Source organism: Cynocephalus volans, chromosome X (assembly GCF_027409185.1).
Source record: "Cynocephalus volans isolate mCynVol1 chromosome X, mCynVol1.pri, whole genome shotgun sequence".
Taxonomy (NCBI): Eukaryota; Metazoa; Chordata; class Mammalia; order Dermoptera; family Cynocephalidae; genus Cynocephalus; species Cynocephalus volans.
Window position 1 is genome coordinate 126,896,504 of NC_084478.1, and position 24,903 is coordinate 126,921,406.

Sequence of the window (24,903 nt, forward strand, 5' to 3'; positions counted from 1 at the left end):
TTAGACAAAAATTAATAAAGCAGGACAGAAAATTTTTTAATTACAGCAATGTTTCCGTTTTACTTCTGACCGAAATCTATTCCCAATTACTAATTGCTGCCCATTTCCATTTAAATAACTCAGTCATTTATCTACAGTGGAGATCTAACCCAGAAACAAAAAAATCTAAACCTGCCTTTTAGACAGGGAATCTCTTCTCCATTTACTTCAGTTAACTACAGCACAGAAAAAACTTTACAAAATATAAACTAAGATCTTAAATTATTTTAAAACGGAACTAAATTTATAATCAGGATCCGTGCACCGCAGGGACCATGCACGACCCTGCCCCAACGCCCCAGGTGACATGGAGGAGAGGGCCAGGGCCACGCACGGCCGCCAACATGTGACCGTAAGGGGCCGGGTAGTGATGCCTGTTTGTCGGGGAAGGGCCCCCAGTTTCATGCTACTGCCGCCCCCGACACCCCATCCCCCTTCTCTGTGTGCCAGGCAGTGCTGTGCGGGGCTGTCTCTAGGCCTCTGTGCCCACCATCACTGCTGGAGAATGAGTCAGCCACAGAGGATGGCACCTGCGGGCACAGACAAGGAAGTCAGCGACCTCGTGGACGTTAGCGTGGTGTTTCTGCTGCCTGTGGCCAGTGGGAAGGGCCTGCCCGCCTCCTTGAAGGTGAGCGGTTTGGAGGTTCGGGTCTCCAGGACACACCCAGCTCGGGTTCCTCGGGCACCAGCAACCAGAACAGTTCGCCCTTTGACCCTAGCCCCACCTACAGTGAAGGGCCCACTTAGGTGATTCCCACGACATTCCTGGGACCTGAACTTGGAGGCGAGGGCGGTGAGCAGAATGCCTATGCCACTTTTAGGAGAGACGCGGGTGTTGGCGAATTGACTCAGGCTGGCTTCCTGCCGGGCAAGCTGGCCCTCAGCAGCCCCAGGCCACTGTCCCCTTTGGGCATCAAGGGTGACTCCCAGTACCTACCCCGGCAACCCTCAGTGGAGAGCCGCCGACAGCAGCCTGGAGTCCGCCAGGCCGGGTGGGCTTCAGACCGTGCTGGGCAAAAGCTGGTCTCCCCTGCCCCTCCCGTCAGGCCCGTAGCTCAGTGAGCTGTGGCAGTGTGTTTGGTCGCTTGCACCAGCACCAGCGCGTGGGCTACCAGCTGCAGGGAGCAGAGGTGAACGGCGGGCTTTGGGTTGTGTCCACCTTCTCCTTGGCCCTCAGGGCCGCCTACAGCAGCATCTCCAACCACGGGCCATCAGCGGACCAACAGCCTCGTGGGCTCCTGCGAGACCATAGCCTGCAGCTGCACGACGCCCTTGGGAAGGCTCTGGCCTCCACCTACTCCCCGGATCATTCAAGCAATAACTTCTCCTCTAGCCCCTTGACCCACGTGGGCTCCCCACAGGGCTGGCAGGAACATCGCAGTGGCCCCAAGCAGGAGCTCCCTGTGCCTTAAAGCCCAGCTGCGATGGGGTCCGCACAGCCTGAACAAGATGTTGGACCACCGGGACGAAAGCATCCACGTGGTCCATGGCAGGGCGTGCAATGTGCACCGGCTGCTGTGTGGCCACAGGACGCTGGCCGCGGGCTTTGCAGGCCCCCTGCTGCAGGGCGGGCGGCACGCTGGCCTGGTGGGAGGCGCCCACTCTGAGCAGGGCCTCGCAGGCAGTGTCGGCCGCCTGCCATCGCAGCCTCCCCAGCTAGCCCAGCGCCCTCCCTGAGCGCTCCCGCCTCCTACAATGGACTGGGCGAGGGGTGCCGCGGCGGGTGCCAGCGCAATCAAGCGGGAGGAGACGGAGGACGAGGAGAACACGTCGGTGGCTGACAGCTCGGAGGAAGAGAAGGAGTCGACGGCCCCCGGACACGCAGGAGCCCAGATGAGGACGACCTTCTGCCCCCAGAGCAGAAGGCCGAGTGGGAGAAGGAACGGCCGGTTGACCAGTAACCCCCATGAGCCGCTGGGGATCAGAGACACCGAAGAAGCTTTTAAGGAGCTGGGGTGCATGTGCCAGCTGCACCTCAACGGTGAGAAGCCCCAGACCAACCTGCTCCTCCTGCATCAGGCCTTGTCGTTCATCCTCAACCTGGAGCAGCAAGTGCCAGAGTGGAATTAGAACCCCAAAGTGGCCTGCTAGAAGCGGTGAGGAGAGGAGAAAATGTCAGGCATGGTGAGACAGCAGGGCAGGAATGTTCTGGTCCTCCAAGGTTTGCTTACAAAAACCAGTCAAACGTGAGGTTCTATCTGAACCCGAGCACAAGGTCGGGAGACAGGACTAGCATAGGCGGTGGAGCCAGATAGAGTTGAATGTGCAGCCTGGTCACTAAGCGGAGATGCAGACACAGGAGGGCGCTGAGCCACCTGCTGACGCATGGAAGGTACCGGGGCCCGATTATGAGGCTGGGCTGCAGCTGCAAGGGGGACCAAAATTCAGGCAAGTCCTCATAGGTTCGATTGCCACAATCCAGGGCAGATAACTTCGAGGTTTCCGGTCTCACTCTTAATTTGGCGGGTGTCCAGGTCATCACTGGTACTTGGGATCTCCTCTTCACCCGAGGTGCAACGACAAATCTCGTTGTCCTTTTGGATCTATGGCTCTTTTTACTGCAGTTCCTCATTCGGCTGTTGATAGTGGCTGAATAGTGTTGGCCCTTTACCTTTTTGGGGTTTAATTCAGGGGGCGATAATTATTGCAGTGCCTTCTGTCCTTACACTCCCTTGAAGGAGTCTTTTAAGTTTCACGGATGTCTTGGGTCCCTGGAAGGACAACAGGGAGATCACAGAAGGGCAATGGTTTGGGGAAGACGGTGGAGAAGGGATGGGAACAAGGGCTTCCTGAGAATGCGTGTGGGCTGAGGGGGTTGTACCAGGTGAGGACAGGGTAGGAAACTTGGGAGAAAGGAGTCAAGGGGAAGACGAGAAGGAGCTTGGGTGGTCATCTAAACTTGCCCTTTCCTCTGGACTTGGGTGGAGAGGGGTTCTTCGTCTTCTTCCCCGATTTGGTGTTTCCGGTGAGCTGTGGTTTCCTGGTCTCCTTTGCCATGTCAGCACTGCCCAGTGGTCTGTCCCAGGGCCCCTGGCCTCCCTATATACGCCCTGCACAGGACAGTGAGCAGCCACACCCTCCGCTTTGTTTGGTCAGCAAGCCAGTCCCCCAGCCTGTCTAGCCCTGTCCTGGCAGGGGTGGTTCAGACATCACAGTGGCCCATCCTGACTCCTCTGGGAGTGGGGGGAGGCCAAGGTGCCCTGGTTGGAAAATGGGCTGTTTTCTTAGCAACCGACAGCGCCTTGCGAACAGACCTGCCACACTCCTCATGCATGGTTCAATTCTGCGGGATCACATGGCAAGGAGAGGGTGTCTTCTCCAAGCCCTTCCCCAGGGCCACCTGATTCAGTGGCTCATTCTGTTCTCTCCCACCCTTCACCATTACCTGATTTTTCTATTTCCTACCTACAATCCACCCACAGTAATGTGGCCACGCTTAAGTCTGTGTGGAGATATGAATCATCCTACTACCTTCCTAAAAATTTCTCTTAGGAACCCTGATGAAGACTCACTTCCTGGCTGCCACCAGGAAACTTTTCCATCCTACTCGCTTTTCCCAGTGTCCACAGAGGTCCCCTCAGTTTTGTTTTCCAGTCTGAAATCACTGCCTTCAGGCTGGCAGACTCAGTAAATAAACTCGGTCTTCTGCGTATCCCAGTCTTGTTTCAAATCTGGGGGACCTACTTATCTCAATAGGTGTAGTACCGAGACTTGGATTTTAATAGTGAGTGTGCAGCAGTGAGGCAGACATTTACATGCCAGAAGTTGTGGTGGATGTTTGCATGCAGGAAACTATTATCCAAGAATAATAAGTTCATGATACGGGGAGGGGGATTGCTCAGTATTGTACTTGGGATTCTGTTCAGTGCAACAAGAAAAATTTAGGCTTCCAGATTGGAAAAGGAGAACTAAAACTATTTTTCACAGGCCACAAGTTAGTCTATGCAAAAAGCTGTACCTATCTAAAATAGACAACAGTGTCATTTAAAATAGCTTTAGAAAATAAGAATTATGTAGGAAGAAGCTGGGAAATAGTCACATTAATAAACTCAACATCACTATTTCTTAGGAAAATTAAAATCGAAATCACAATTAGAATTCTATACACTATTAGAATGGCTGATATTGGAAAGGATCATCCCATCTAAAGGTTGACAAGCATGCAAAATACTGAAACTTTCATACATACCTGGTGAGATTATAAAATGACACCTTTTCAAAACAATTTGACAGTTTCTTAAAAAGTTAATCATATACCTACAATACACTGCAACCATCCCCCTCTCAAGTATTCATATAAGCCTTTTCAATATTCAAGCTAATCTACCATGACAGGCAGATCAATAGTTGCTTGGGACTGGTGACACAGGAAGGGGCTGGAGGGAGGAATTACAGAGGGATAGGAGGAACCTTTTAAGCGTAATGGATATGTTTACTATCTTGACAATGGTGATGGTTTTCCTCGTGTATAGATATGTAAAATTTTCAAATTAGACACTTTGGGAAATTCATTGAATGTCAATGTCAAAAATACCTTAAAAAAACTCTATTTTAAAATTATATTCTCTGCAGAGTAAAGCAACTTTTTAAAAGACTAAAGATAAGAGATTTGTGGGGAGAGTATTTTGTCAATTGAATTATGTAGATATACCGAGATATGGTGGTGACCAAAGTCAAGGCTGGTTTTTATTCAGTCCTATCACTGTTGTGATAGGGATTCAACTTCCACTTCTGGGAAGATGGAGTAAATGTGTTTTCCCCCATTTCTCCTGCTAAGTACAACTAAACACTCAGAACAATATATGTAAAACAAGCATAAGAAGACTTAACAGTGGAGAGAGAAATGCAGGCTGGTGAAGACCTTGGCGTCCAAGGAATAACACAGTGGTGAGTTCCTTGGGTTATCCTTATGCCTCATATATTTCAGAAATGGAGCTTTAAAAGCTAGCAAATGAAAAGGCCAGCAGGTTCAGGGGGCAAAAAAAGCCTCACCAAAAGCCTGCTCTGTCTATGCAAAAAAGGATGGGGTCAGCCGAATAGGATGGAAATCTTTTACACAACAACTGCCCTACTCCCACCAAACACCACGACCAAAAAAAAAATGTTTTAAATAATCTGAGGCTTCCCTCACACACACACCAACAAAATCCAAGTAGGAAGCCTAGATTTTCACCCTCATCAGGATATACCATGGTGCTCCAACTGCCCCCTCACCACCATTAGATTGGTGTCAGAGAAGTCTGAGTGGGAGCTTGGAGTTTCTTCCCCACCAGGTACAAATGAGGCCTTCCCCTACCCCCAACCCCAGCTTGTCTGTACAGCTTATGTGGGGAACATGGTCTTCCATCCAAAAATAACAAGTTACCCCTTCCTCTGTCAACTGGGATGTCAACAAAGTAGGCCTAATGAAGTGTGAAGACTTTCACTACTGTCCAGCAATAATGAGGGCATCCCCCACAAACCATGGTATCAGTGGAGGCCACATGGGGGACATGAATGAAAATACCAACCACTCCCATATAAGGAGGTATCAGTAGAGGCCTAGTGGGGACCCAGAGCAGCCACTCCCACTCAGCAGTAATGAAGAGACTTGGGTGTCAGTGGAGGTCAGGACGGGAACCTGGTCTTCCATTTCCACATGGCAGTAATGAAAGGGTACCCTGCTTCTCTTGCTAGAGTGGTGTCAGAGGAAGCCAGCTACAATAGAAGCATTAAATAAGATCCAGAGTAAAATACCATGACAACCAAAAGGCAACATCTCAAACAAAAATCACCCAACACAGTGCACAGGGTGGCAGGAGCATGATGGTCTGGAGCACCTTTGGGTGCTCACAATCGGGCACATCTCAGGTAATATTGTCTAGATCCACCTACTCCAGCAGAGAAATTTCAGAAAGCCCAACCACCTCCCCTGGGCAATGCAGTGTCCTACCCACCTTGGAGAGCCTGCTGGGAACTCCCACTCCAACTGAGAGGTTGAGGGGAGCATGCTGGCTTCTCCCAGGTATGCACAGTGCATTGTGGCCCTGATAAACTTGCATAGACCCACACACTCCAGTGGGGAAACTTCAGAAAGCTTGCCCACCTCACTCAGGGGCACAAAGAAGTGCACCAGCACTTTGCCCAGTACTGTACACTCTGCTCACTACCCCTTCAACCCTGCCCAGTTTACCAGAGGAACTGACCATTACCACAACACCTATCCAAGGAATCAAAGTTCGACTGGTGACCACAGCGACACCATACAGAGTCATTCACTTTGGCACAGGAACCACTGAGCGAACCAGCCTACCCCCAAGGTACTTAATGCTGTGCCCGTAGCCACAAAAACCCTACTCAGTGTTACCCACTCCCAAGAAGAAACTGCCAAAGGCCCCACTGCCTCAGCCATGAAGACACCCACAGAGAACTCCAAGATTGAATGCAGCTGAAGAAGTTGCACGAAGACTACCCTATGGTGCTCACCTGAAACCAAACCTGAAATACTCAACCTGACTGGTAATATAGAACACTTCTACAGGAAGTTTCTCCATTCAAGAACTACTCCAAAAGTTAGAAGAAGTGACTGCCACACCAGATGCCCAGACATCAACTCACAGAGATGAGAAGCATGAAAAAAACAAGGAAACGTGACTCCACTAAAGGAAGCAATAGTTCTCCAATACCAGACTCCAAACAGCAGAAAATCTATGAAATGCCGGAAAAGGAATTCCAAATAATAATCTTCAGGAAACTCAGCATGATGCAAGAAAATAGACTGAAATAACAATAAGGGAGAAAAACATTCCAGGGACTGAAGGAGAAATTCAACAAAAAGATGGATATCATAAAAAGGAACATAGCAACATCCTGGAACTGAAGAATTCATTCAACAAAATAATAAAATACCACCATGAGATTAAGCAAGAGCCTAGAACTAGCAGAAGCAAGAATTTCTAGACTTGAAGACAGGCTTTTGAATTAACTGAGTTGGACCAAAAAGAAAAAAGAATTTAAAAACTGAAGAAAGCTTATGCGATCTATCGGACAAGCTTAAGCATGAAAACATACAGATTATGGGTGTTCTGGAAAAAGAAGAGGAAGGAAAAGTCATTAGAGATGTATTTAACAAAATGATAGCTGAAAACTTCACAAGTATTCTGAGAGATATGGTCGTCCAGACTCAAGAGTCTCAGAGATCCCCAAACAGGTTCAAACTCCCCCTCAAAAAAAAAAAAAAAAAAAAAGCCCTCGTACGATATACTATGGTCAAATTGTCAAAAGTCAAAAAAAAAAAAAAAAAAGAGGGAAGAGAGAAGGAGGGAGAGAGAGAGAGAGCAGTGAGAGAAAAGTGTCAAGTCACCTATAAGGGAATCCCCAGCATACTAACAGCAGACTTCTCAACAGAAACCTTATAGGAAATGACCCACCAAGAACACTATAACCAGCAGTGCTATCCTTCAGAAGTAAAGGAGACCACAATGAGACTGACTGTACAAGAAATCCTCAAGGGAGTTTTACATTCAGAATCAAAAGAGCAATAATCATTGTCATGAATGCATGAGAAAGAATAAAACTCCCTGGTAGAGTAGATACGCAAACAAGAAAGAGAAAAAACCTATATTTTATCACTAGAAGAAAAGGAAAAACAAAAAACATAAAAGAAAAGTAATCAAAGGGAATGGAACAAGCAAAACAAACATAAAACAATCATTAAAAAAGTCAATAAAATGCCAGGAGTAAGGCAAAACCTTTCAATAACAACCCTGAATATAAATGGATGACATTACCCAATTAAAAGATGTAGAATGACTGATGAACTAAAAGTCTAGAACAAAATATATATGCTGCCTTCCAGAGACTCACTTCACACATAAAGACACACATAGACTAATAGAGAAGGGATGGAAAAAGTTATTCCACACAAGTGGAAACCAAAAACAAGCAGGAATAAGTACACTTCTATCAGATAAAATAGACTTTAAAACAAAAACTATAAAAAGAGACAAATAAGGACATTATAAAATGATAATGGGAATGATTCAGCAATAGGATGTAGTAATCATGAATATACATGCACCCAACATCCGAGCCCCTGGATATATGAACCAATTATTCTTGGAGCTAAAGGGACAGATAGACCCCAATATGATAATAGTTAGAGACTTGAACATCCCTCTCTCAGCATTGGACAGATCACCTGCACAAAAACTTAGCCAAGGAACATTGGATTTAAACCGCACGTTAGAGCAAACACACCTGCCGGACCTTTACAGAACATTTCATCCAAATGCAGAATATGCATTCTTCTCATCAGCACATGGATCATTCTCCAGGGTAGACCACATATTAGGCCCAAATCAAGTCTCAACAAATTTTAAAATATTGATCTTACATCAAGTATTTTTTTCAGACCACATTGAATACATCTGGAGATCAATAACAAGTGAAGCTTTGTAAACTATACAGAATCACTGAAATTAAACAACATGCTCCTGAATGACCAGTGGGTCAAAAAAGAGGGAAAGCAGGAAATTAAAAAAATTCTTGAAACAAATAAAAATAGAAGCACATCACACCAAAATCTATGGGATACTGCAAGAGCAGTATGAAGAAGGATGTTTATTGCAATAAGTTTTTATGTCAAATAAAGATGAAAGATCTCAAATAGACAACCTGATAGTATACTTCAAGGAACTAAAAAAGCAAGAAAAATCCAACCCCAAAATTAGTAGATAGAAAGTAATAATAAAAGTCAGAGCATAAGTTAATGAAAAAGAGGCAAAAAAAAAAAAAAGATACAAAAGATTAATGAACCAAACACTTGTTTTTCTGAGAAGATACACAAAATTGACAAACCATTAGCTAGACTAACCAAGAAACAAAGAGAAGACACAAATACCAAAATCAGAAATGAAAAAGGAGACATTACTACTGAATCCACAGAAATGCAGACTCACTAAAGACTATTATGAACAACTATATGCCAACAAATTTGAAAATCTAGAGAAAATGGATAAATGTCTGGACATATATAACACAGCAAGACTGAACCAAGAAGAAACAGAAAACCTGAACAGACCAGTAATGAGCAATGAGATTAAATCAGTAAACAACAGTCTCTCAACAAAGAAAAGCCCAGGACCAGAGGACTTCATTGCTGAATTTTCCCAAACTTCTAAGGAAGATTTAATACCAATTCTTCTCAAACTATCCAAAAAACTAAAGAAGACAGTAGGCTTTCAAACTCATTCTATGAGGCCAGCATACCTGATACCAAAATCAGACAAAGACACAACCAAAAAAGAAAACCACGGGCCAATATCTGTGATGAATTAGATGCAAAAATTCTCAACAAACTACTAGGAAACAAATCCAACAGAACATCAAAAAGATTATACGTCACTTAATCAACTGGGATTCATCCCAGGGATGCAAGGAATTTTCAACATAAGCAAAACAATAAATGTGATACACCACATCAACTTAATGAAAGACAAAGTCATATGATGATGTCAAAGGATGCAAAAAAAACTTTCTTTATCCAATTCAACATCCCTTCAAGATAAGAGTTCTCAACAAACTAGGCATAGAAGAAAAGTGTCACAACACAGTAAAGGCCATATTTGACAAACCCACAGTTAGCATCATCCTGAACTGTGAAAACTTGAAAGCTTTTCCTCAGTGAACTGGAACAAGACAAGGATGCCCACACTCACCGCTCCTATTTAACATAGTACTGGAAGTTCTAGCCAGGGTAATTGAGCAAAGGAAAGAAATAAAGGACATCCATATTAGAAAGGAGAAAGTAAAATTGTCCCTGTTGGCAGACGACATGATCTTATATAGAGAAAAGCCTAAAGAGTCTATCAAAAAACTGTTAGAGCTCAATTAAGAATTCAGTGAAGTAGCAGGATACAAAATCAGTATACAAAAATCAGTAGTGTTTTTACACACTGTCAATGAACTAGCAGAAAAAGAAATCAAGAATGCAATCCCATTTATGACAGTATCAAAAAAAGTCAAATATGTAGGAATAAATCTAACCAAGGAGGTGAAAGATCTCTACGATGAAAACTACAAATCAGTGCTGAAAGAAATTAAGGAGGACACAAAAAGACAGAAAGACATTCTATGCTCATGGATTGCTAGAATTAATATTGTGAAAATGATCATACTACCCAAAGTGATCTATGGATTCAACACAATCCCTATCAAATTCCCAATGACATTCTTCACAGAAATAGAAAAAAAATCCTAACATTCATATGAAACAAACAAACAAAAATTCCCGAATAGACAAAGGAATTCTGAGCAAAAGGAATAAAACAGGAGGTATCACACTTCCTGACTTCAAAATGTACTACAAAGCTGTAGTAACCAAAACAGCCTGGTACCAGGATACAAATAGACCCATGGAAAAATGGAATAGAATAGAGAACCCAGGAATACATCCATGTACTTATAGCCAACTGATCCTGGACAAAGGCCCTGAAAACATAACATTGGGGAAAGAAGAGCCCCTTCAATAAATAATGCTGATACAACTGGATATCCATGTGTAAATGAATGATCCTAGACACCTATCTTTCACCGCATACAAAAATGAAGTCAAAATGGATTGAGGACTTAAATGTAAGTCCTAAAACTATAAAATTTCTGGAAGAGAACACAGGGGAAACCCTCCACGATGTAGAACTGGGCACAGATATTATGAATAAGACCTTAAAAGCACAGGCAACAAAAGCAAAATAATCAGATGGGATTTATCAAACTAAAAAAACATCTGCACGGCACAGGAAACAATCAACAGAGCAAAGAGACAACCTGCAGAACGGGAGAAAATATTTGCAAACTGTGCATCTGACAATGGACTAATACGCAGAAAATAGAAGGAACTCAAACAAGTCTATCGTAAAAAACTAAATAAACCAATTTAAAAATGGGCAAATAAGGTGAATGGATATTTCTCAAAAGAAGACATACATATGGCCAACAGGTATATGAAAAAATGCTCCATGTCATTAATCATCAGGGATATGGAAATCAAAACTACATTTAGATATCTTCTTGCTCCTTTCAAGTGGCTATTACCAAAAAGGCTGTTAATAACAAATGCTGGTGAGGATGTGGAGAAATGGGAACCCTTGTACATTGTTGGTGGCACTGTAAATTAGTGCAGCCATTATGGAAAACAGAATGGGGTTTTCTCAAACAACTACAGATAGAACTACCAAATGATCCAGCAATCCCCCTACTGGGTATATACCCAATGGAATGGAAATTATCATGTCCAAGTGATACCTGCACTCCAATGTTTATCACAGATCTATTTACAATAGTCAAGATATGGAACCAACCTAAACGTCCATTGACAGATGACTGGATAAGGCAACTGTGGTATATATACACAAAGGAATTATATGTACACTACTCAGCCATAAAAATGATTGAAGTTCTGTCATTTGCAGAAATATAGATGAACTTCAAGAAAATCATGTTAAGTGAAATAAGCCAGGCAAAGAAAGAGAAATACCTCACTCATAAATTGGAGCTAAAAAACAAACAAACAAACAAACAAATAAATAAGAAACAAAGAAAGAAACAACAATCCCAATGATCTGCTAAACTTTCAAAAGGAGAGAACAGAACTGTCGTTACTCGAGGTGGGAAAGGGAGAGGGGAAGGGGCGTTAGCGATAAGTTGGTTAAGGGTCACAAAGAATGATCAAATTTTGAAATGATGAATATGGTAATTATCCTGATATACTGATCACATATTGTACACAGGTATTGATATTCAACTTTGTATCCTACAAATATGTATAATCAATTATCTTTCAACTAAAAGAAAGAAAATGTGGTATATAGACTCAAGGGAATACTACTCACCCATAAAAAGGAATGAAAATCTGCTGTTTCCAGCCGCACGGATGGGCTTGGAGAAAATTAAGTGAAATAAGCCAGGCACAGAAAGAGAAATGCCGCATGATCTCACTCATATGTAGGAGCTAAAAACAAACAAGGAAACAAACAAAAAAATAATACATTGAACTGGTAAAAGGAGAGGGAGGAACTGTGGTTACTAGAGGTGGGAAAGGGCAGGGAGGAGGGAGGGAAGTGAGAGGCTGGTTAATGGACACAAAATTACAGCTAGAAAGGAAAAATAAATTCTATTGCTATGCCGTGGACCCAAGAATCTTTAATAACAACGGTTTCACACAGATTATGAAACAACTAGAAGAGAGGAGGTCAAATGTCCACATCACAATGAAATGATGAAGGTTTGCAGTGATGAATATGCTAATTACCAGATTAGATCATCCCACATTGTATGCACATATTGAAATATAACTGTGTACTCCATAAATACATACAATCAATATCCTTCAATAAAATTTTAATTCACTCACATAACAAGAAGCAGAAAAATCTTAAACAAAGCAAAAATACAGAGGAAGATCTTAAACAAGTAAAAACATACAATCCATACATGCCAACACCAAGGTGACAGATACGAAAGAATTATCTGACAAAGATCTTAAATCAACCGTCATAAAAATGTTTCAATACAAAATTAGGACCACACTTGAAACAAATGGAAAATAAAAAAGAGGTCTTAACAAAGCAGCACATACAAAGAAAAATCCAGTGAAGTTTCCTCAAATGAAAAACTGCAATTAAACCCATTGGATGGGCTCACAAGAGCATGGAGACAATGAGGAAAGAATCAGTGAGCTGAAAGATAGAATAGGAATTTCCCAGTCTGAACAACAGATGGAAGATACATTGATATAAAAATGAACAGAGCCTCGGGAACCTACAGGACTATAACAAAAGATCTAACATTCATGTTGCTGGAGCACAGGAAAGAGATGAAAAAGAGGATAGGGCTTGAAAAGCTCCCAAATAAAAAATAGCAGAATACTTTCCAAATTTAGAATAGCCATAAACGTACAAATTCAAGCAGCTCAGTAGCCAAATACTATAAATAATAATTAAAAAAAAAAAAAAACCCAAAAACATCCAAGTGAAGACACACCACTCAAACTTCCGAAAACTAAAGACAAAGAAAAAATCTTAAAAGCAGCAAGAAAGAAACCACACCTCAGCTTACAGGATGATATGGATTGAATTATGTCCCTCGAGTTTGTGTATTAGAAGCTTAATCCTGACTGCCAATGTCGAGAGCATGGAAATCCTATTATGGTCACTGAAAGAGGGACCTTAAAGAGGTGATTAGATTGTGAGGACTATATGAGAATTAATCCGTTGATGGGTGGTCATTGGTGTAGTTCTGCTGGCTTTAAAAGGAGAGCACACGAGAAGCTCCCTCTCTCTCTGTTCAAGCCATCCACCAGTTCTCCCTGTTACACTGAAGTCATCACCAAAGAATGCCCTCACCAGAAGTGTTCCCTGCACTTTGGATTTCCCAGCTTCTGAAACTATAAGCAATAAACGTTGTTTCTTTGCACATTACAGCCTAACACAGAGGGAAAACAATTAAAATCACAGTGGGTTTTTTTTTTTTTTTTCAAAACAAATCACAAAGGCCAGAAGGAAAAATGCACATCTCTCAATTACTTAAAGGAAAGAAGAGTGAAGAAAGAATCCTATATTTAGTAAAATATCCTTCAGGATGAATGGGAAATCAAGATGTTTTCTGATGAAGGAAAAGATAGTTCCCCAAACAGAAAAATAAAAATTATGAAAAGGTTAATGTGGAATTGGATCATCCGGAATGAAGAAAGAACATAGTAAGCAAAAATAAGGGTGAATACAATAGACTTTCTTTCTCCCCTTGAGTTTTCTAAGTTATGTTTGACAGGTTAAGCAAAAGTTATCACATTGATGTGGCTCTAAACGTACATAGAAGAAATATTTAAGACAATGAAGACATAAATTGGGAAGGGTAAAAAGACATGAAGGGAGGTAATATGTATATGTAATACCTAAGCAGTCCAAAAATCTGTACAGCTGTCTACACTCCCATTCTTACAACAAGAAAATGCTTGACAAACTGAAAAACTAACTACTTTTCTTACACCCATCAGAGAACTGAGACTTTAGGGCAAACCACCAACCCAAAATGTGGAGAGACAGGTGCGTACAAAGAGCCACAGGAAAGATCTGTTTACCTGGAGCAAACGCTGCTGGAGCCATAAACTGGTAAGAATATCTAAGTGGTAACTCTGATGAATTTCTGAAGGTTGAGTGTGGGGTACTATGAGAGTAATAAGCTACCTGGGGCTGCAGGCTTTAGAGGAAAATTCGTGGGCCTTACCCCCAGAAACCCCAATAGGTTGTCAAAATGAAGAACTGAGAAAGATCTCCTTGTGGATCTGGCCAGGGGAGGCAAAGAGGAGCCATTTTGAAATAAACACCCAAGATTTTCTACCTTCACCTCTGACATTGTGTACCCCATTCTGGCTACAAGAGAGGCTAACCACACCCGAGACACTGATAGCCAAAGCTGAGGAAGAAAGCAACCTCCACAAGAGCTCAGTTGTTCCTGGGCGGAGTAGATGTGGAGATGACCCAAACCTTCAGTGAAATCTCTGACAAAAACCACAATTCAACCACTTGTGGAACCTTGAGGTTCCTGAATTCCGTGAGGGCCCTGTCAAGAGTGAGGGCACTACACTTGATCTTAGCCAAAAAAGGGCATAAAGAAATATAATGATTTGTAAGAATGAATATGCTAATAATAAATTTAAAAATTTAAAATAAAATAAAGCAAAATATAATATAATCCAACTTGTAAATGGAAAAGAATAAAAAGAGAGAGAGAGGACAGCTGAGGGGAAGTAGGTGGAGCAGAGGTCGGGGCACACATTGATCTGGGCCAGCAACTATCCATGGGCAGATGTGATAATCAAGATGGCGTGCTTCCTTCCTGCAGTGCCTTCTCAGCCCATCACCTGGAGCTCCAGTTTGGGTGACCCCGTTCTCATTCTGAGACTGACTGCTAACCTGGAGCCTTTCCAACTAGGAACTCCAAATCCCATTTTAATGGTGAAGGGTCTTCATTAAGACTTCCATGACATATCCTGCCCAGACTGGTGGTAGCTGATGTGCTGGTGAAGAAGCCCATGCACTGCTGTCCCTGGAGGCCCCCTCCCATTGTGGAATTAGCTCAGGGTCATCCCATGATACTTATCTTCTCTACCTTCAGAGTACCTCTGACCTCAGGAGAGACCCCTTCCTTTGCTCTGTGAAGTACTCCAAGTCCCAATAGTGGGGATTCCCAGAGAGGGTTTCCCACAAAAGCGCAGGATCTGCAGGACACCTTGAAATGAGCATATAATGAAGGAAGCAAAATCCCTGAAACCCTTCCTCCCATCAAGAGCTCACATCCTGGTGAGGACAGAGGTAGGACCCTACTCCTGTCACATGTGGATAACCTGGCACTGCCTCCAGGTGGGTAAAATCTTCCTGGGCTTGTTCAGAGTGTCAGCCCAACATCTCTTGTCACGAGTCTCTGAATCGTGCTGTCAGGCCATACTTCTTGAAGCTCCAGGGCTCCAGATTTCAGCAGGGGATGCTGTGGGAGGTGGAATGAACAGATCATCGATCCAGGTAGCTTTTTCCCAAGCCACCTCTACATTCCCAATTGTGCTCTTTGAAAAGAAAGGCCCATGAAGGTGGCAAGGCAATCAACCTTGGAGACAAAGGGCAGAAGGAGCTGCCAGTTCCTCTCGTTCCCCCACTCATATCATGTGCATCCTTTCTGATACTGACCTGACCAGCGTCCCCAGCCTCCTTCAGTCCTTTCCCGTCCAGCATTATCAATGCCCTATTTGACCCATGCTGCTAGCTCTCTAGATGACAGAAATATATGAAGGTTCATTTTACTATTCTACATAATTTCATGTATGGCTGACATTTTTTACAACAATTTGGAAACTAGGTCTTTAATTCCTCTGCAATTAGCTTTTGTATAGCGTCAGGAGGGTTCCAGTTGCATTTTCTATCCTATTTAGAGACACAGTTGTTTCACTGTGATTTATTAAAATGACTGTCCTCTCCCCATTACTTCTCAGTAGCACCATTTTCATAAATCAAGGGTCCATTCAGTACCCAATTTCAGAGTAAAAGCTTTCAACTTTTCCCCATATAAGTATAATGTTTGCCATAGGTTTTTCATACATATTCTTCATCTAGTTGGCTCAATTTACTTTTTTCAATTTTTAATAAACTTCTTTTAGAATAATTGTAGATTTACAGAAAAATTACAACGATAGGACAGAGAGGGTGCATATATCTCACTCAATCTCCCCTGTTACTATCATCTTAGTATGGCACAATTGTCACAACTAATAAACCAAAACTAATAAAATGTTATTATCAAAAATACACACTTTATTCAGATTTCCCTTCATTTTTATCTAATACCCTTTTTCTGTTGCAGGATTCTACCCAGCATTTCACACAACATTTACCCATGATGCCTCCTTAGGCTCCTCTCTTGGCTGTGACAGTTTCTCAGGCATTCCTTGTTTGTGATGATCTTGACAGTTTTGAAGAGTGCCATGCTAGTCAGGCATATTTTAGGATGACCCTCTTTTGGAATTTTTCTGATGATTCTGTCGTGATTACACTGGGATTATGAACTTGGGAAGGGGAAGACCACAGAGGTAAAGTGCTATTCTCATGGCATGGTATTAAGGACATATACTACCAACAGTGCCTTACCACTGTTGATGTTAATCTTGACCACCTCCCCCAGGTGGTGCTTGTCAGGCTTCCCTACTGTAAAGTTACCCTTTTCCCCCCATCCACACTGTACTCTCATTGGAAGAATGTCACTAATGCACAGCCCACACTTGAGGAGTAGAGAGTACCTGCATAAATGCTCAGCAATTCTTCTGCACAGGAGATTTGTCTACTCTTCTCTATTTCTTTATTTATTCGGTCATTTATTTATATCAGTATGGACTCATAGCACTACATTTTATGCTTTTAGACTAACATTTCTTTCACTACTAATGTATGTTAATTTTTATTAAATACATTTAAGATTAATGCAGATATGATTTTTCTCGCTCAATATGTTCACATAGTTAGCCAGTCTTAGTACTATTTGCCCACAGACCCATCACTCATTCTTCTGCTCTGCTCTCTGCTATACAGGGATTGACCCCTGTAGGCTTCAATTTCTAAGCTCACCAACATTTGGCTGCCATTTTGGTTTAACCAACTGGAGGGACCCACAGGAGATAAAACCAGGACCGAGCAGCCAGAGTTTTCCTCATTCTTCCTCTGCATCAGGTGGCTTCTTCTTAAAGACTACATATTTTCCTTGGCTCCATCACATATTTCCATGAGCCACCATCACGTTGTCCCACCATGACTTCAGATCCTGTCGAACTCAACACATAGGCTCCAGTAACATCCTCTCCTCTCAGCCTAGAGGTGGGATTTACTACTTCATGTTGCTAATTATTGGATTCTCCACCTCTGCCATCTTTGGCTTCTCCTACACTTTGTAACCAGTCCCCTGCATTATATTCCCTCTGTATTAAATGTTCAGAAGGGTTTCTACTTTCCTAACTGTTACAACTTGGCAATTATATTGATTGATCTTATAGTGTTAAACTTCTTTGCACTCCTGCAACAAAACCAACTCTGTCAACAGCATTTGAATATGATTAACTCCCTTCTATAACTAATGACAAAATTAAAACAAAACAAAACAAAACGCCCCTGGATCCTGAGATCTCCTCCAAATGACATTCTATCCCTCTCAAACTTTACACAATCTTCTCAAAAATAATTTTACACCCCCTTATATGGGGATATATATGGAGAAAATAATAGGATAAGTAACAGAGTAATATACTCAACTTTTAAAGGGTTCAAGCAATACACATAAAGTATTTAACACTGACTGTGTGATACAGCTCAAGTGATACTCAGAGGCAAAAGTATATCCTTAAATGTATTAGAAACTTAAAAAAACATTTAAAACATCCAGGCAAATCAAGAAGCTGGGGAATAAATACAATATCAAGTCGAAGTTAGAAGAGAGTAAGAAATAATAAAGATAAATGCATTAATATTGAAACAGATATCCGAGATAACTAACAAAACCCAGATCTTTGAAAATGCTTATAAAATAGACATTTTTTGCAAAGATGATCAATTACTAAGAAAAAAAAGGCATAAACAAAGAATAGAATTTAAAATATATATGTTAAATATAGATGCAGGAGAGGTGTTTCTAAGGCACCACTATAGATATGACTGTCTACCACAGGTCTTCCCTGCTGCAGCTCCAGACTTGGAGTCATTTTTCACAAAGGCTGTAGTTAGACAAATTCTCAGATGTGACAGGGATGATATCTCCCAGAAAGCATTTGGTCCTGAAGCCAGTTGCCAAGATGAGGGCCCTCATGAGTGACGTCGGAGGGGTCCACTCCCCCAAACCAAAGCAACCTCAGAGACTCCATCTCGTGCTGTCTGGTTAGCTCAGTTGATTACAGAGTGCTTTGATAACACCAAGATCAGGGCTTTGGATCTCTTCTCCATCCAGCCACCAACATAAATAAAGAATCCATCTCCGCCCGTGCCGTAAACCCTGCAAGGACCCAGACAGAGGTGTCAGGGTGACCAATTCCCCAATTTTCACCTATACAAGGATTCACTTACACAAGTCCATTTCTGCCTCAAGGAATCGGGGAAGTGTGGACCTCGGTCCAAGAGGGGCATATTCAGGTAGGCCCAGGGAGGTGTCACAGGCCTCCTAGGAATGAAGGTGAGGACCTTGAGGGTGAAGTAAGGGGACCCATACAGTCCACTTTTCCGGGACACTCCTGGCATGCTGCCGGAAGTCACGTCCTCTGACTTCCGCCTTGGGGCGTCTGAGAAACCTGAGCGGTTGCTGTGAGGTGCATGATTCCAGTCGGCAGAGGGGACCGTGATCAGTCTGTGCTAGAGTCGAGGTGAGACTCTCAGCGGGGCGAGGGACTCAGAATCATCCAGCTGTGCCCCTGCTGCCACCCCTGGACCACTCGGGGCAGACTTGTGAGGCTTAGCCCCCCTCCTACATTCCCACCTCGGGAACTCGCGGAGTTAGGCCTTGGTGTGAGGGGACAGATTCAGGTCACAGGGGACAGGGCTCCAGCCTCTGCCTGCACCCAAGTTGAGGCTCCAGGGGGTTCACTAAGGGGACCCACGGAGTCCATTTCAGGCAGGACACGCCGAGCACGGTGCCGGAAATCACGTCCTCTCACTTCCGCCTTGGAGGTCTGAGAAAATGGAGGGCCTTGGTGTGAGGTGAACACTTCCAGTCGGCAGAGGGGACCCAGCTCTGTCTGTGTTAGAGACGAAGTGAGATAATGAGGCTGGACTGAGAGTCCGGAATCTTCCAGCTGTGCCCCCGTTGTCAGCCGAGAGCCACTCGGGGACATACTTGTCAGGCTGAACCACCCTTCCCCCATGCCACTTCACTCGACTCTGGAAGTCAGAGCTTTTTTGTGATATGGGTGACTGGGTTTGAATAAGGACAGGACCAGGCCCTGTCAGGCGCGAATGTCGGGACCCTGTGAAAGAACTGAGGAGACCCACAGAGTCCATCTCCACCCCCGCTGTCAGCTTCGGAAGCCCCAGGAATGGCGCCCTAAATCACGTCCGCTGACTTCTGCCTTTGAGATGGGGAAGAGGCGTGGGCCTTGATTGGAGGATAGGGGGCCGAGGCTCTTCCGGGTAGACAGGTGAGAACACAGAGAGAAGAGGCAGGGGGCATTAGAATCCAGAGCGAGGGAACGCCACAGAAGCCTGCGCCTGTTGTCAGGCCTGGGAGGCCATGGGCATGTGTCCTGACTTCCACATCCAGGTGTGGGAGAGAGCAGGGGCCTGGTATTAGGAGCAGGAGCTCAGAAAAGCAGAGGGATGGCCCAGGATCTACCTGGAGTCAAGGTAAGGATTCAGGGGAGCCAGGACCCCAGGTAAATTGGGGCCCAGCCCCGCCCTGGGAGAACTTGGGCAGGGTTGCCAGAAGTGTTGCATCCTTGCTTCTCCTTTTGGGGAGTCAGGGAGGTGAACACCTTTGCCTGAGGGACGACTGGGGATACCGCCACCCCAGAACAGCAGAGGCCTCCCAGGAACCCACTCTGTCACCACTGTCAGCCCTAGAAGCTCCAGGCAGGGTGACCAGATATGATGCTCCTTCGCTGCTGCCTCGGGGACTCTGAGGGTGGTGAGGATTTTGGTCTGAGGGTTGAAGCCTCAGGTCGGCATAGGAAAGAGTCCCAGGCCCTGCCAAACATCCAGGTGAGGACACAGAGGGAGGAACGTAGGGACATCCCACCACAGATAGCGAGGACCCAACAACTCCCCACCCCTGTTGTTGGCCCTGGGAGGACCCAGATAGGGCTGTCTGGATGTGCGGCCTCTGACTTCAGCCTGGGGAGGGTGTCAGGGAGGAAATGACTTTGTTCTGAGGGGAGTAGCCTTACATCAGCTGAGGGACAAGTGCCAGGTTTTTCAGAAGTCGAGGTAAGTACCCCTCATGAAGACTAAATATACCTACCCATCTCAGAAAAGGCACCACAGAGTCCAGCTTCCCTGTTCTCAACCCCTAGGGGATCCAGGTAGGTGTAGCTGGGTGTGACATGCTGTCAATTCCACCATGGTGGGGAAAGGGGTCCTCAAGCACGTGAGAGCTTGGCCTGAGCCAAGGGAGGTGATGCCAGCTCAGCAGAGGGTTGGTCTAGACCCTGTCAGGATTACAGGTGAATACTATGAGGGTGGACTGAGGGAAGCCCCAACCCAAAACAGTCTGGACCCAGGCCCTGCTGTCTGCCCTGGGACATCCTGGGCAAAAGTGCCCAGATACGATGCACCCTCACTTTTATCTTGGGCCTCTCAGGGAGGTGAAGGTCTTGGTCTGAGGGGCAACTTCAGGTCAGCAGAGAGCGCCACATCTGGTCACAGAAGGAGTCATCTGAGGCTTAGCCAGGAGTCAAGGTGATCGATCTAGTTGAAGGTACCCCCTAACTCCTAAAAGAAAGGACCCCATAGAATGCAGTGGTCCCTTCTTCTCAACTCTCGGAGACCCCAGGCAGGGGTGACACCCCCAGGACATGACACCTTATCACTTCTGGCTTGGGGTTTTCAGGGAGCTGAGGGCCTTGGATTTAGGGGTGAGATTGGATCAGAAGGGAGAGAGGCATCTGATCAGCTGAGGGAGGAATCCCAGGATATGTCAAGGGAAGAGGTTTTGGTGAGGACTGAAGGTATCCCCAGCCCAGAACATAAAGAAGGCCCCACAAATATCCACCGTGGCCCTGATGTCAGCCCAGGAGACTGTGGGGAGGCCTTCAGACTGAGCCTCACTTCTGGCTTAGGAGTCTCAGAGGGCAGAGGACCTTGATCTGAGAGGGCCATGCTCAGATCGACAGAGAGATTTGTCCCAGGCCCTACCAGGAGTCAAGGTGAGGGCTGAGGGGACCACCCAGACCAGAACACACAGGACTCCAGCCCCTCCCTGTTCCTTCTGTCAGCCATGGGAAGACCCAGGGAACAGCGGGTTGTTGCGCTCTCACTTCCTTTTCCAGTGTTTCATGGAGACAGGGCTTTGGCATAAGGAAGGTGGCCTCAGGTCAGCAGAGGGAGAGTCCCAGGACCTGCCAGACATAAAGGTGATATCACGCAGACCGCTCACTCCAGGACACATGGATCCCACTAAATTTGGGCACCTCCTGCGGTCCTCCCTGGGATGCCCTGGGCAGGTGTGGCCAGATGTGGGCCCCTCTCTGCCTTTTGTTCCATATCAGGGGTGTGAGTTCTTGTTCTGAGAGTTTCTCAGGCCAGCAGATGGGTTGGGTCCGGGTCCTGACGACGTAAAGGTGAGGGCTCTGAGTGAGTATGAAGGGGACCATTCATTCACCACAGAACAGTGGGGACCTCACAGAGTCCGGCCCACCCCTCCTGTCGGTACTGGGAGTCCAAGGTGTCCTTGCAGTCTGCAGCTTGAGGACTTCCTCTATTCCTCTTACAGGAGCTCCAGGAACTGAGAGGTGAGACCTTGGTCTGAGGCAGTGTCCTCAGGTCACAGCAGAGGAGGCCCAGGAGAGCCAGGCGTCAAGGTGAGGTGCATGCCCTGAATGAGTTAACAAGAGCCCCACCGGCCCCAGAACAGAGGGGACCCCGCAGTGCCCGACCCCGCCCACAAAACTGTCAGTGCTGGAGCCTCATTCTCTGCCGGCTGCACCCTGAGGGGCCATCTCATTCCCCCTTCAGGTCCTCAGGAGACAGGCCAACGAGGAGGACAGGAGCCCTGTGAGGCCCTAGAGCACCAGCTAAAGAGAAGACCTGTAAGTAGGCCTTTGTCAGAACCCCCTAGGGTGTGGTTCTAGGCTGAGGCCACTCAACCGCTCTCTCCCTCCTCCAGGCCTGTGCGTCCCCATCCCCGTCACCCAACTCCAGCCCACATTCCTGTTTTCTGCCCCCAGGGAAAGTCGCGATGCCTTATTGTGACAAGAGTCAGCTCTGCGAGCTTGAGGAAGACCTTCGGGCCCAAAGAGAGGCACCAGCCCTGGTGGGTGCGCAGGTTCCTGGTGATGAGGAAGACATGGAGGTGTTCTTCTTCACCTCCTCTTCCTCCAACTCCTCTGCCTCCACCTCTCCTCTGATCCCGGGCACCCCGGAGGGCGTGCCTGCTGCTGGAACACCAAGTCCTCCCCAGAGTCCTCAGGGTGTCTGCTCATCCCCCACTGCCACTGTCTCCCCTCCATGGAGCCAGGCAAGCGAGAGCCCCAGCATCCAAGAAGAGGAGGGCCCGAGCAGCTCACAGGATGTGGGATTCCCTGAGTACTTGCTCCAGGGTGCACCACAGGAGATGATGTATGATTTGTTTAATCTCCTGCTCCTCAAGTATCGAAAGAAGGAGCCGATCACAAAGGAAGAAATGCTGAATGGAGTCCTCAAAAATTACGAGGACCAATTCCCTGCCATCTTCAGCAAAGTCTCTAAGTACATGGAGATTGTCTATGGCATTGCAGTGAAGGAAGTGGACCCTGCCAGCCACTCCTACATCCTCAGCACCTCCCTGGGCCTCACCTACGATGGGATGCAGAGCGATGACCAGAGCGTGCCCAAGACCGGCCTCCTGATTATCACCCTGGGCTTGGTCTTCATGGAGGGCGACTGCACCTCTGAGAAGAGCATGTGGTATGTGCTGGGTGTGCTGGGGTTGTGTCCTGGGAGGGAGCACCCCATCTATGGAGAGCCCAGGAAGCTCATCACCGAAGATTGGGTGCAGGAAAACTACCTGGAGTACCGGCAGGTGCCCAACAGTGATCCTGTGTGCTATCGGTTCCTGTGGGGCCCACGTGCCCACGCTGAAACCAGCAAGATGGAAGTTCTCGAGCATTTGGCCCAGTTCAATATTACTTTCCCCAGTTTATTCCCACACTTGTATCAGATGGCTCTGAGAGATGAGGAAGAAAGCGCCCAGGCCGGAATTGCCACCACAAATGGCACTTCTGCCACAGCCAGTACCAGTTCTAGTGGCACACCTTGAAGCTTCTCTAAGCCCAGATGAAGTCTAAGGTAGATTCTCTACTGTGTTTGAAAATAGCAGTCACTGTTTTAAGTAGAAAGATAGTGTGGGGCTAGAGAAATAGAGTGAATAACAAACAGCTTTGGTTTCCTGTACTATAAGGGTAACTTGGAGCTTTCTCTTGTTTTCAGTTTGGAATTTTTCAAATGTTATTCCTTTAAATGGAAGGTTTAATTAGCTTAAGAAACTAAGTTTATGAATGACATTGATCACACATTTATTACTCTTTATCCAGTTCAGTAGTAAAAGTTTTGCTATTTCATAAAACAAATTGAAATCTTATTTTGTGGTCTGTAACAAGAGAGCATGGCATCGGAATAGGAATTTACTTGGAAATATGAAAAAACTTAACAAAATAATATGAGGTCAAGAAATAGAGAAAAAAGTAAGAAATCAGTAATTTTTGGCTTCCTTTTCCCTTTAACTCTGTTGTTCTGTGAAATTAAAATATATATGTATACCTGGATTTGCTTGTGTTCTTCCATGATGTAGGAGAAATTGCATCTCCATAAATGAAACCACTGCTCACAACTCGTTTATTCTGCAAACATTCATTGAGCATCGCTCTCTGGAAGGCCCTGTGTTAGTCGTGGAGATATTAGGATAAGCCCAACCCATAGGATGGTTGAGCCTAGGAGCAGCGGCCATATCGGGAAGGTGGTGAGGTGTCCTCTAAATCCTACAGAACAAGTAGAAAAGGGTTAGGCAGAAGGTGGGGCTCCAGATGAGAGCAGTCGACTGTAAATGTCCTGAGCCAAGCCAGCCTGTGGCTTTGGAAGCTGCACTTCCCTCTATGGGAGTTGCCTGCACTAAGCTGGGTGGTGGCAGGGGCCAGGCTCTCAGATGCTGTGTCTTAGGGCTGCGAGCAGAGCCTGGATTGGAAAACTTCTCTGAGCAGTTCCTTTTGGATGGTGGATCAAGCAGAGAGAAATCTCCACCAGGGGCAGGTATGGAAAGTGTCCTGCACTCCTGTCCTAGTTGCAGTTGAACACAGTGCAGGAACTAGGTGATTTATACCCACCACGTGCAAGGGTTTCCTGAGAAATAAGAGTGAATCTCCCATGAGGTGAGGCCCAGAAGCCACTGGCCAGGCACTCTTATGCCTGACTGGGACAAGCAGAGCCAGCCCCTTTAAAATGCCATTTTAAGTAGGTTATCTTGAGGGTAATTAGGCCAATTGTAAGCAAGGGCTGGATTTTTGGTGGGGAGGGGGATTAACGAAAGTAGGGGTATGAATGGAAGAGCAGCTGGGAGAATGGGAAGAGTTTTGTCCTTGAGTCAGATTCTACAAGCTTTGAGTTGCATCCAGCTGGGAAAGAC

At 45.4% G+C, this 24,903-nt stretch overlaps 2 pseudogenes; both read left to right on the top strand.

Annotated features, from left to right (window-relative positions):
• Nucleotides 1-544: 544 nt before the first annotated feature.
• LOC134368359 (transcription factor E2-alpha-like) lies at nt 545-22,313 on the top strand (annotated as a pseudogene).
• Nucleotides 22,314-22,485: 172 nt separating this feature from the next.
• On the top strand, nt 22,486-23,565 carry LOC134368360 (melanoma-associated antigen 8-like; annotated as a pseudogene).
• Nucleotides 23,566-24,903: the final 1,338 nt, after the last annotated feature.